This window comes from Coptis chinensis, chromosome 3, assembly GCF_015680905.1.
Source record: "Coptis chinensis isolate HL-2020 chromosome 3, ASM1568090v1, whole genome shotgun sequence".
Lineage (NCBI taxonomy): Eukaryota > Viridiplantae > Streptophyta > Magnoliopsida > Ranunculales > Ranunculaceae > Coptis > Coptis chinensis.
In genome coordinates, this window is record NC_141458.1 from 31,129,419 (window position 1) to 31,141,694 (window position 12,276).

The 12,276-nt window shown below is 36.1% G+C and overlaps 1 long non-coding RNA gene across 3 annotated transcripts; it reads left to right on the top strand.

Annotated features, from left to right (window-relative positions):
- Positions 1 to 1,477: 1,477 nt before the first annotated feature.
- Positions 1,478 to 11,142, top strand: LOC147509156 (uncharacterized). Of its 3 annotated transcripts, XR_015218370.1 has the most exons (6): positions 1,478 to 1,878; positions 2,579 to 2,771; positions 2,932 to 3,145; positions 4,564 to 4,723; positions 5,065 to 5,601; positions 10,923 to 11,142. It is a non-coding gene; the product is annotated as an uncharacterized LOC147509156 (long non-coding RNA). The 3 variants fall into 3 exon arrangements; XR_015218372.1 differs by having other exon boundaries at positions 2,952 to 3,145; positions 4,564 to 5,601; XR_015218371.1 differs by lacking the exon at positions 10,923 to 11,142 and having other exon boundaries at positions 5,065 to 5,685.
- The last annotated feature ends 1,134 nt before the right edge of the window (positions 11,143 to 12,276 follow it).

Genomic DNA, 12,276 nt, shown 5'->3' on the forward strand with positions numbered 1-12,276 from the left:
TTTATTGGTCTTATTAAAAAATGTGTACTAAAAACACAAAATTACTGCACGAACGGGTCGCTTTTTAAATATTGATATAAGTAATTATGTCATTCAATAATAAAGTTAAGTAAAACCATATATTTAAGGTTGTAAGCTATAGTTAAGATTGTAAACCATATTATTTATAGTATTAAATAGCATGAAAACTACATATTACACTAAAAAATAAAATAAAATAATATATAAATGAATGTTTTGAGTTTTTATATACTTTATTTAAATATTTTTTATGTTAAAAGTACGATAACATTCGGTTCTGGTTATAGTCCGTTTCTTTTGTTTAAAAAACCATTCAGTTCTGGTTCTATATGGTCCGATTTTTTTAGCACCCATTTTTAAATGGTTTCCTAATATTAGGAACCGTAACTATGATTGGTTGTGGTTCCGGTTAAACGGGTACCCATTGACACCCTTAGTTCAAACAAATGTAAGAAACTTCTTTCCTGATGTAAGAATCAAGTATATTGCAGTAGGCAACGAAGTCAGTCCTATTAGAAACTCCCAGTATGTTCAATTCCTTGTACCTGCCATGAGAAACGTTTATAGTGCGATTGTAGCAGCTGGCCTACAAGGACAAATCATAGTGTCTGCGGCGATTGACACTAGTGTGATAGGAACACCTTTTCCACCATCAGCAAGTGTATTCAAAGACGAAGTTCGTTCTTTCTTTGACCAGATGATTGCCTTTTTAAAGGAAAACCGCTAGCCACTTTTCGTCAATGGGCGTATCCATATTTCGGTTACACTAGTACCCTAAACTTGAAGCTTTCATATGCTTTGTTCAGTAATCCATCAGCAGAATTCACGGATAATAATGCTAAACTTCCTTACGTACCAAAATCTTTTCGATGCGATTTTGGACGGTGTCTATGCTGCTCTAGAGAAGGCGGGTGGATTCTTTTTGGAGGTTACTGTTTCAGAAAGTGGTTGGCCATCAGCTGGAGGGGGCACTGCTACAACAATTGAAATTGCGCAAACATACAAGAAAGATCCCGAGTATCAGAGAAATTTTGGGCTATTCTATCCTAACAAACAAACTGTATACCCAATTAATTTATGACTAACTAATTCGCAAAAAAAAAATATATATATATATATGCTAGTAGTATCTCCTATAACTAATTTGGGCCCTTAAATCCATCCGGGTATTTTTCTTACGCATAATACCCCTGGATGAATAATTAAATCAAATACCTAGATATTTATTAATGAGGACTATTTGGTATGTTTATGCCTTTGTAAATTCTTAGTACCGATAATGTCCTTAAATTAAAATGTTGTTTGACACTTTAGAATAGGAGTAATCGGTCCTTTCATGTGGCAGTGAATTAAAAAACCAAATCTACGCCATTTTGAATTGTGTGCCCCACCATAAATGGGCATTTAATTAGCGACAATTAGTAATAATTGGGTAATTTAATTAGACGTTAAAGAAAATGAAAAGTCTAGGGAGAGAATGCGAAAGGATGAAACCCAAATATTATTTTCTTCTCGCCCTGCCCAACCATTCTTTTCATTGAAACCCAACTATTTTTTGTTCTCATTATTTCACATATTTCACAGTTTCCTCACATGTCCATCTAACAATTTTGTCGTTTTTTTGTTTTTATAGGTGGAGAGTGCGATCAGTCAAGTTCAAGAAGTGGGCACTGGCGTTTTGGATTTTTCTAAGAATGTTATTCAAGGATTTAACAGATTAGTATTGCCTATCTTGCAAAAATCTGGTGATCAAGTGGTGAAGATTGCTGAACCAGTTATGAAGTGGCTTCTAAGAAGACCCAAGAAGCAATTGAGATCTCTGGCATTGATACAAAGCCAATCCACAAATTTGTTGAGGTTTTACTTTTTTCTTTTTATTATCCATCCATGATTTTTCTTCATAATGATCCTATTTTAGCTATTTACTTCAAGTTAATTATTTCTTGATTGCGTATAAATCTTGGATAAAATATGGATACCCAAATTAAACAAGCACTCTACAAATTAGAATGTGATTACTGATGAAGAATTGTGAAAAAAAATTGCAATTAGTCCTATTTTAGTTATACTGAAATGTAGATTCATGTACTTATAGTCTTAAAATTGATTTGATTGGATACAATTTTAGTCTAGAAACGGAGTTAGTGAAGATATGATTGTCTGCATATAATTTTATGCAATGTGATGTAAATTAACAATTTGAGGAGCTGCACATGAAAGATAACTTGAGTAGAAGTTGAAGCAGTGAGAGAGATATTGGAGGTGTGATTCTCACAATGATATAACGAGGATCTTAACCTCCTAGGTGCGAGGTTATACTTCAAAGGTTCCATATATCTTCCGGTCTTCGAATTTAGGGCATTAGTTGAAGGGTAAAACTTCATAAGGTTGTTGTGGACAAATGCAGCTGTAGTTGTAATATAGTAGAACAACCACATTCTTATGTTTAGTTGTAATATAGCTAGTGATTTGATGCTATATTGGGGTATTGCCAAAATTAGAATATTCAGTGTTATACTCAAAACCATTTCTAGGCGTTTAAATAAGTTTTTGTCAGATTGTGGGGGATATTGCGCACCTGACCATCAAAGTGATTTATGAGGTTAAACCTATTGCTTCGTCAGCATTGGAGATCATCATAAGAGCAGAGCCAATTGAGATTTTGGAGGCATCTGGAGGGTTTCTTGTCAATTATCTCATCTTTCCACCAATTTGGTCACTGATCTCTTTCAGTTTTCGTGGTTACAAAGGTTTGTTTCTTGCAACCAGATTTCGATTGTTAACCCTTTTTTTTTATTGCATAACCATATTTGAATCACTATAGGTGTAAGAATCCCCTATTTACTTCATATATATGTATTGTACACTTTTGAAACTTAGGCTGCTGTTTTTGGTTTTCTTTCTCACTAGGTAAGTTAACTCTTGCGCAGACCCTTGATATGTTATCTAGACGAAATTACCACATGATCGATATCCGGTTAGAGAATGACAAGAACAATGCTATCTTAAGAAAGTTCATATCTCAATCTATCGCTGGTGATCTGAATGGATTAGAAGCTTTCGAAAATCATTCTATTTGAATTCTTTGGTTTCAATTTCATAATATCAACAACTGGAAGACTTGGTATACTCTCTATCATTACTCATTAGCCCATTTTCATTCTTTGTTTGTTTCTGCTTCTAAACTTTGTTAATGGTTATATATATGTGATACCCATTTTTGTTATTTGGGCTTTTTCTTTGTTATTTTGGTTTTGTGAGTGTTAATTATTGAGTAACTTGGATTTGAGTATTTCTTAACGTAGTGTATGAACAAATTCCTTTGTTGGAACTATTTTTATTACAAATGCATACTCAAAAGTAAAAACAAATGATATGAAGTACATGAAAATATAGATATTTTAGTGATTGTAACACACACAACATCTATCTTGACGAGGAGGACCCCACGTTCGTGTTGTTGTTTTGGGTGGGTGTGGTGGTCTATTTTGTGATTATGCTATTAGTATTCTAGACAGCCGAAAATGTACTTTAGGGTGTTTGCACTATAGATCCAGATAATCATTTTAGTAACTAGCTCATGTATAGTTGGACTTGTAACATGTTGTAAGTACACAAATAGATGCTCGAGTTGGTCTTCTTGGATTGAGTTTGTTGTTGTGGTTGGAGTTTGTTGGACTTCATTAATTATCTCATGAACTGTATTAAGTTTGCCAATGTTAAGCTTGTTGTTGGAAGATTCCAAGTGTCTACTAATTCAGGTGTTGGCCATGGTGAGTGTAGTATGTCCATTAACTTTTTTTTTTTTTTTAATATGATCATTTGAAAGGGAAATCTTGAACAATAACTGGTGCAGCCATGTTGGGAACAATGTTATAATGATATATAGATACTTATTTCGAAATAAAATGAGGCTTTTCATATGGAATAATACAGGAAATGTATTGATGCGAGCACAGATGCTTATGCATTTGATGTGTTACTGAAAATGCAAATGCACAAGGTTGTTAGCGGGCCATAACTCCATGTCAATTGTGACTCTATAACAGTAGTGTAATGTATAATTTAATATCTCTTTCTCATTGGTTGCGCACTTTAATTTCCATTGCATAGTACAATAAACATTTTAGTAGAAAACTCTGATTTAATCGGGTTAAATTGAGAATTACAAGACTTAAAGGTTGGAACTACTCTAAGTATATCCAAGCTGTTGCTAGCCAATTGGGAAGCATAACTATCAACATGATGGATACATCTTATAGTAATATGGTGCATATATGATTTATAGGCCATCTTATGTATTGCTTCAGTCAAGAAATAATTATTTTTAGACGACTTTTCCTGCTTTACTCATGTATTACCATTTGTTATTTACTAATTTTCGTATTCGTAATTAGGTTTCTCGCGTATTATTTTTTGTATATTAAAACTGTTGTGTGAAAATTTCAAGTGCGTTATATGCTATGACTCTAAGTTTATTGCATGCATAATAAACTATATGATATTCTGAAGCCTATACTATGTGGAACTTTGGTGTTTCAGGTGCCAATTTTGCAATAGCTCGCAAGACCAAGGGAACTCCTGTCATTACTATTTCACTTGATAGACTCATGAATTCATCTGCTAATGATCTTTGTCATCATAATAATATCTTGGCAGATTTTCGAAGCATCCAGAAGCAGGCATGATCTACTTGTAAAAGGTTGTAACTTCTGTTTTTCTCTCATTCATAAATCTAGACAATATTGTCATTTTTGTCTCAACTCAAAGCATTTGGTCTGCAAGTAGCTACCCTTGCCTGCCAGTGTTGCAATTCTACTTCATCAAACTGCTTGTTGATGTTACTTGCTTGTTCTTACATTTACATGCTAGAATTATTTTACTTCTTAAGTGGCAATGGTAATTATATTTATATTAGAAATGAAGGCGTTGACTCGACAAAACCATTTTTTTCCTCATACTAGCTTCAGGTCATAATTTACGTTATGCTTAATCTCATTCATTTCTTTGATCCGAAATGTGTTATATCACTTCATTTTCCAGGCGGGTCCAAGGGACTTTTGAGTGCACAGTTGCACACTTACGAATGGTGGGTTGGTGACTATTTCTTGCTAGATTACTCTGGCTTATTCATTATCCTAGGGTTATATATATGAAACAATTTTTATTTTTTTTTCCCGATAATCGGTTATATGAAATACTTGATAGCCCATATATAATGGTTTTAACATGACGCCACCTGTGTTTGTGAAGCCTAATTTTTCGTTAGTGAGAGGACTATGCACATTGTTGTTGCAATTTTCATACCTTCATATATAGAATATTGATACATCAGTTCACGAAACAAGTTTGGAGTATTTTAATGGAGGCATAACAACAGTCTTCAATAATTAGTGTATAAAGATGTTACAATTCGAAGGATTGAAAGTTGCTGGGGTTGAAGTGTCTTATGTGCTCAATGAACCTGCTGCAACAACTCTTGTGAATTGAAGTTCCCGTCTTTGTCTGTCCCTCGTGAATTCCTTTGTCCAATCACACTGGATATAATGAATGCACCCCATTATTGTTGCTTCCATACAGGTAAACCTTGGCCATTATGTTTTATCTTTTGTAACAAGGGCATCCCATCGCTTAAAAGAATTTCTATGTCACTTTTTAAGTTCATTTGTCTCTGTTCAGTACCTATAAGATACATGCTATAATGGGGAGGGTCTTTATCTCTGCATATATTTTTTTTGCTCTTGAACAGTACGTTAAACTTAATTGCCAATAGATTTAACAAAACAGTATAGGTCCAAAAGTTAGAAATACCTATTTTGCTGGCATCTCCATCTCTCAAATCAAAACATGTTAAACCAGAGTAGTTAACAGATGGTTTAACGGTGAGAATAAGAAGTGGTAAAAGAAATAGACGGTTATTATCTCTAACTACCCGCGTAACTGGAAGACTAAATAGAGGTACTAATCAGACACTTGAGTTAATAGTAGGAGGGTTTGCTTCTACTTAAGTAGACCAAGGAGCTTACAAATTTGTTCTCTAAGATAGACACATATAAGTAAGTTTGCTGATACATCTTACAAATTTTTAACGACTCAACAACATGGTTGATAGTCCAAATTGGGGTTATCTAAGAACTCTTTTAAATTAGGTGTTGGGTTGTAATATAAGCAATGAAATGTCTAGACTTCACATATAGGTCAATCATCTCCCACCATTTTCTCTCATTTTGAGAGAGGACGGAGCTTCTATTGCAAGATTTATCAGCTCTCTCCATGCTCTAGAGACGCAGTCGAAATGTTTGATACTTAGCTGTCAGTAGACTCTCATCTAGCTCTTAATGCGAATTGCTAGATTCGAAAACGTGTTTTTGTAAAGTGTTAGGACAAGTTCTTGATGTATATGGACAATATAATGCAACATATCAGCTAATCCATCATCGCTTGAGAGGAGTAGCTGCTTACGAGTAGATGGTTACAACATATCAACTATTATAGTGAAGGACAAGTGAGAGCGACCAACTTCTTTTTGTTATTGGTGTATTTTAATTCTTATATTGATGTAATATCCTATGTAGACTGAGTATGATGTTGTGCCGCAAATGCCATTGTTACTCCATTTTGGATGAATGATTAACAAACCAAATGACTAAGCTTTGGAGGTTATGTTCCATTCTTCCAATTTAATACCTACAGTTGTATATTACCTATTTACCTAAGGTTTGTATATATATTGATTTCAGTGAATGACGTTACAGAGATTCTTTTGATGCACTAACATTTTGTCTTCGGTTTGCAACTTGGACTTGCTAGGATGAGAGGCTCAAAGTACTTGTGATTTGGAGATATACTTAAAAGTTTATTGCTTACGTATGTCTTAAAATAAAATAGAATTGGAGTTCCCTTTAAGTAAAGTTTTAAACGGCTGCCAATGCGTATGCTCAGGCATAATGTGAATTGTCAGTATGCTCACCTAAATTATGTTCACACTCTTCAGTAAGTTTTTTTTTTTAAAAAGTTTAGATGTTATGGTCGACCTCAACATATATTAAGATAGTCTCTGAAGTATATAGTTCCTTTCCTGTCCTCTTCTACAAATTAGTATAACTTAAAGTCCAGAGGAGGGGAAAAAGAAACCACCTCTGTGTTGGCTTTATCCCTCACATGAGGAGGAAAGGAATTCATTTTGCGTTGAGATGTCAGAGCGTGACCCACGCTCAGATTGGTTTTGACCAAAGCGACCAGCGCCATGCCATGCCGAAGACCTCCAAGACTTTTAGCGACCAGCACCAAGTCTAATTTCGTGGGCCGCATTTCAAGAATGGTGGTGAGTACATTGGACCATTTGAAGAGTATTGCCAGAGTCATGGGATTCGTCATGAGCAGACCGTTCCCAAGACACCGCAACAGAATGGAATAGCAGAGAGAATGAACCATACCATTGTAGAGAGGATGAGATGCATGCTATCTCACTCTAAGCTACCTAGAACCTACTGGGTAGAAGCAATGCGTACAGCTGTGCATGTGATCAACCTATCGCCATCGAAGCCTCTGAATAGTGACTATCCAGAGAGAGTATAGTCAGGCAGAGATGTTGATTATGGATACTTGAGGGTATTTAGGTGCAGGGCATTTGTGCATATTCCGAAGGATGAGAGATCCAAGCTTGATGACAAAGCCAAGCAATGCATTTTTTTGGGTTATGGAGATGAAAAGTTTGGTTACAAACTCTATGATCCGATTAACAAGAAGGTAATCCGAAGTCGAGATTTTGTGTTCCTAGAAGACCAAACCATAGCAGACTTTGAGGAGGGTGAGAAGCTACAGGCTTTCACCAATGATCTTGTTGATTCAGAACCAGAAGTTCCTACTGTGGAACGTGCAGAAGGCATTGAGAATGCAGAGAACCATGAGCCTGAAGCTCATGATGAGAATCCTATTGCTCATGATGGGATAAAACCTATTGGTATAGAAGATGCAGATGAGATGCATGAACCACCACCAGAGCAAGCAGAAGTGCATCTTCCTGAGGCACCAGCAAATGGGGCAAGGAGGTCAGACAAAGAGAGACTAGCTTCAACCAGGTATCCACCACATACATACGTGCTACTATCAGATGGTGGAGAACCTATGTACTATCAAGAGGCACTTGAGGGTACAGATAAGGAGAAGTGGTTGAAGGTCATGCATGACGAGATGGATTATTTGCATAAGAATCACACTTATGAGTTAGTTGAGAAACCGTAAGGATGAAAACTTCTCAAGAATAAGTGGATATACAAAGTCAAGCATGAGGAGAACAATCCTCACCCAAGGCACAAAGCTCGCCTTGTTGTGAAGGGATTCGGTCAAAGGAAAGGTATTGACTTTGATGATATTTTCTCTCCTGTTGTGAAGATGACTTCTATCCGGGTGGTATTGGGTATGGCTGCAAGTATGAACCTAGAGGTTGAGTAGCTAGATGTTAAGACAACTTTTCTTCATGGAGAACTTGAAGAAGATGTCTACATGGACCAGCCAGAAGGGTTTGAGGTCAAAGGCAAGGAGCACCTAGTATGCAAGCTGATAAAGAGCTTGTATGGGTTAAAGGAAGCACCGAGGCAGTGGTACATAAAGTTTGATTCCTTTATGGCGAAGCAAGGATACAAGAAGTCTGCTTCCGATCATTGTGTGTTTGTTCAGAGATTTCCATATGGGGATTTCATAGTGCTATTGCTGTATGTGGATGATATGTTGATAGTTGGCCCAAACATCAACAAGATATCCAAGCTGAAGAAAGACTTGAGTAAGTCCTTTGAGATGAAGGATTTGGGTCAAGCAAAACAGATACTTGGGATGCAGATCACTCATGACAGAAAGAGTGGGAAGTTGTGGCTTTCTCAAGAAAGCTACATTGAGAAGGTGTTGAAGAGATTCAACATGGATCAAGCGAAGCCAGTCAGTTGTCCGCTTGGTGGCCAGTTCCGCATGACTAAAGAGATGTGTTCAAAGGGTGAGCATGAGCAGAGTCAGATGGAAAAGATTCCTTATGCATCCGCAGTGGGCAGCTTGATGTACGCAATGGTGTGTACAAGACCGGATATTGCTTTCGCCGTTGGCGTTGTAAGCCGTTTTCTGTCAAATTCGGAGAAAAAGCATTGGGAAGGTGTTAAGTGGATATTGAGATATCTCAAGGGCACTTCCAAATCATGTTTGTGCTTTGGTGGAAGTAAGCCCTTACTTGAAGGCTACACTGATGCACATGGCGGTGATGTTATTTCGATGAAGTCCACCTCCGGTTATCTGGTTACTTTTGCAGGGGGAGCAGTTTCTTGGCAATCAAAGTTGCAAAAGTGTGTTGCCCTCTCCACTACAGAAGCTAAGTATATTGCAGCCACTGAGTGTTGCAAAGAGTTGCTATGGATGAAGAGGTTTTTCGATGAACTAGGGCTAAAGCAGAAATAGTTTGTAGTTCTATGTGACAGTCAGAGCGCCATCCATTTGACCAAGAATCCGAGTTTTCATTCTAGATCCAAGCACATACACGTGCGTTATCATTGGATTAGAGAAGTACTCGAAGACAAGCATATGTGTATCGAGAAGATCCATACCGACAAGAACGGGTCGGATATGATGACCAAAGTCTTACCAAAAGGTAAGTTTGATGTTTGTGGTGCTATTGTCAGAATGGCAGCACACTCCTCCTGTTGATTTGGAAATTGCATGGTGGTATCCCCCCTCACTGTTTAGGAGGGGGAGATTGTTGGCTTTATCCCTCACATGAGGAGGAAAGGAATTCATTATGTGTTGAGATGTTAGAGCGCGACCCGCGCTCAAATTGGCCTTGACTAAGGTGCGACCCGCGCCCATGCCGTAGAAGACTTCCAGTACTTTCAGCGCGCCCTGCTCTCAGATTGGTCTTGACCCAAGCGCGACCCGCGCTCAAGTCTAATTTCATGGGCTTCGCTACAGTAACTGCGAAATTTGTTTTTTCCTATAAAAACAAAATCAAGGTTTTGAAAAAAAAGGACAAATGCAAGCAAGCAACCAGAGAGAGAAAACCCAATCTTGAAAGCTATCAAGATTGAGAGAGATAACCTTTACAGGGAGATAACCCTGTAAAGAGATAAGAGTGATATAGTAAGGTGAGAGACTGAAAGGAGAGATTGTAATCTTCCTTCCCACTTTATAAAGGATCTTGTGGAAGTAGGTACCATTGGCCGAACCACGGTAAATCTTTGTGTTGTGGTTTGCTTTTATTGCTTTACATTATTATTTGTTGTTAATAGTTGTTTAGCGAGTTGGGCATGTTAGTATAGGTTGTAGGTGATGTTTAGAATTTGTCTGGAGTTGAATTGTGTTCATACAAGTTATCTCGTAGTGGGGGAATCGATTGGAACACTCTGCACGTGACTTCTTCGGTAAGTTTTATTTGACATCACGTGCAGAGGTTATATACCTGGGTCCTTTTCATTTTTCTAGTGTCGAGCAACAAAAGCTCTAGCTAAGAGTTGACATGCACCCCATAAACCCAAACAACCCTTGTTCAATAGAAATGCATGTTGTTGCTCGACATCCCTTGCTCTCTATTGTTCTTCTATTGTTTTGCAGATTATGTCAATGAAAGTTAAGAATCTATTGAATATGAACTATGTACTCTTACCATAACATATCATACTGTCAACAAAAATTTACAGCAAGCCATCCATGCTTTTCAAGGGAATGTTCATTTCAAGTTCTACTAATGAGTTTAATTTCTCTATGAATTTTGTTTTCACTTAGACTTAAACGCTGGTTATTGGTGCAAACAAATGTAACCGAGAATTTAAGATTTAATCGAATAAAATGATATATTTATTACTTATTTTAGATTTTAAGTTATATATTGCTCTTACGTTTTATTTATTTTTGTTTACAACATGCAGTTTCAAATTTGATTCTGAATTGAACGAAAGGCGGAGCTGATTAACGACATTCTGTAAATGGATTTGTTGATAATTTCGTGAATAGACCGAGGCGTTTGTTTGGTAGTCACATTTAGAGGATTTGAGTTTTTTGCCGATTATTTTGTGAATAGTCTGCATTAATTTTAGCCAGTTTTGTAATCTAATTTTCTTCATTGAGATTTGACAACGTTTAAATAGCGCACGCTCTATCCGTATCTAATAAATTTTGTTCTGTGTACGTTCATATATAAACGATCATATATATACTATATTCGGTAACTTTTATTTGTTATTCACGTGCAAGCAGCCGAGCACGTGCATTTTTGCTAGTATATCTAATAAGTGGGGCCAAAAACTAAATAACCGTATCAATTAATTTCACATTCAATAATATGCAAGGCTTTAAACCAAGTAAGGGATTGATATGATTATTACGATCAATATAATTGGTTTAGTTTACATAGTAACATGATGATGTAATAGAATTAATAGTTTTTTTTTTGTCGACCGAATAGTGACGAAGGCAATTGATTACCGTGGATAATTCGCATTATGTAAATGACAAAATTTTTAACTTTTATCATTTCATCGACACGTGTGAATTGCGATAGTATGTATTTCAATTGTAGTCCAATGTAACTTGTTTTGATATAATTATCCAGCTACAAGGAAAGACGTGTATAAGATCTATCTAAACAAGTCTTTTGTGTTATTTACTTTAACATTTTTTTTTCCCAGAGAAAGTAATAGAACATAATTTTTAGTCCTAAATTAAAATAGGCCTATTTAGCTTTTGGGTCATTTTTTAATCATATAATTTGCAGTTGGTCACCAATTGATTGTTTATTTGCATTTGGGCCAAAATTGATGGTTGCCCATCCATATTTTATATATTGACATATTTACCCTTATGACCTAACCCTAATTTACAATTAAAGTTTGGGGCCAAACCCTAATTTTGATATAAGACTTGAGCATTTAATAAAGGGCCTAAATTTGTTATAATTCCAATTGTATGCTCTAATTATGATGCATCTTTCATGTAATTGGTAGTTGACCATAAATACAATAACCAACTTTAAATTGACATAAAATTAGCCGCTAATTGGGGTGTACAATTTTATGTTCTTGGTACCATTAAACAATAACTTTAGAGTGTTAATATTCTCTCCTTATTACGTCTCTAAACTCACCATTAACAAATTATATTATCTATTATACCACTCTATTCTCCCACCTCCCCCATTAGTATAAGCTCACCGCTACCTCCTTAAAAGTTAAAAGTCTCTAATTTGATAGACTGACCACTCAAATATTCACTCTCTTTAACCAA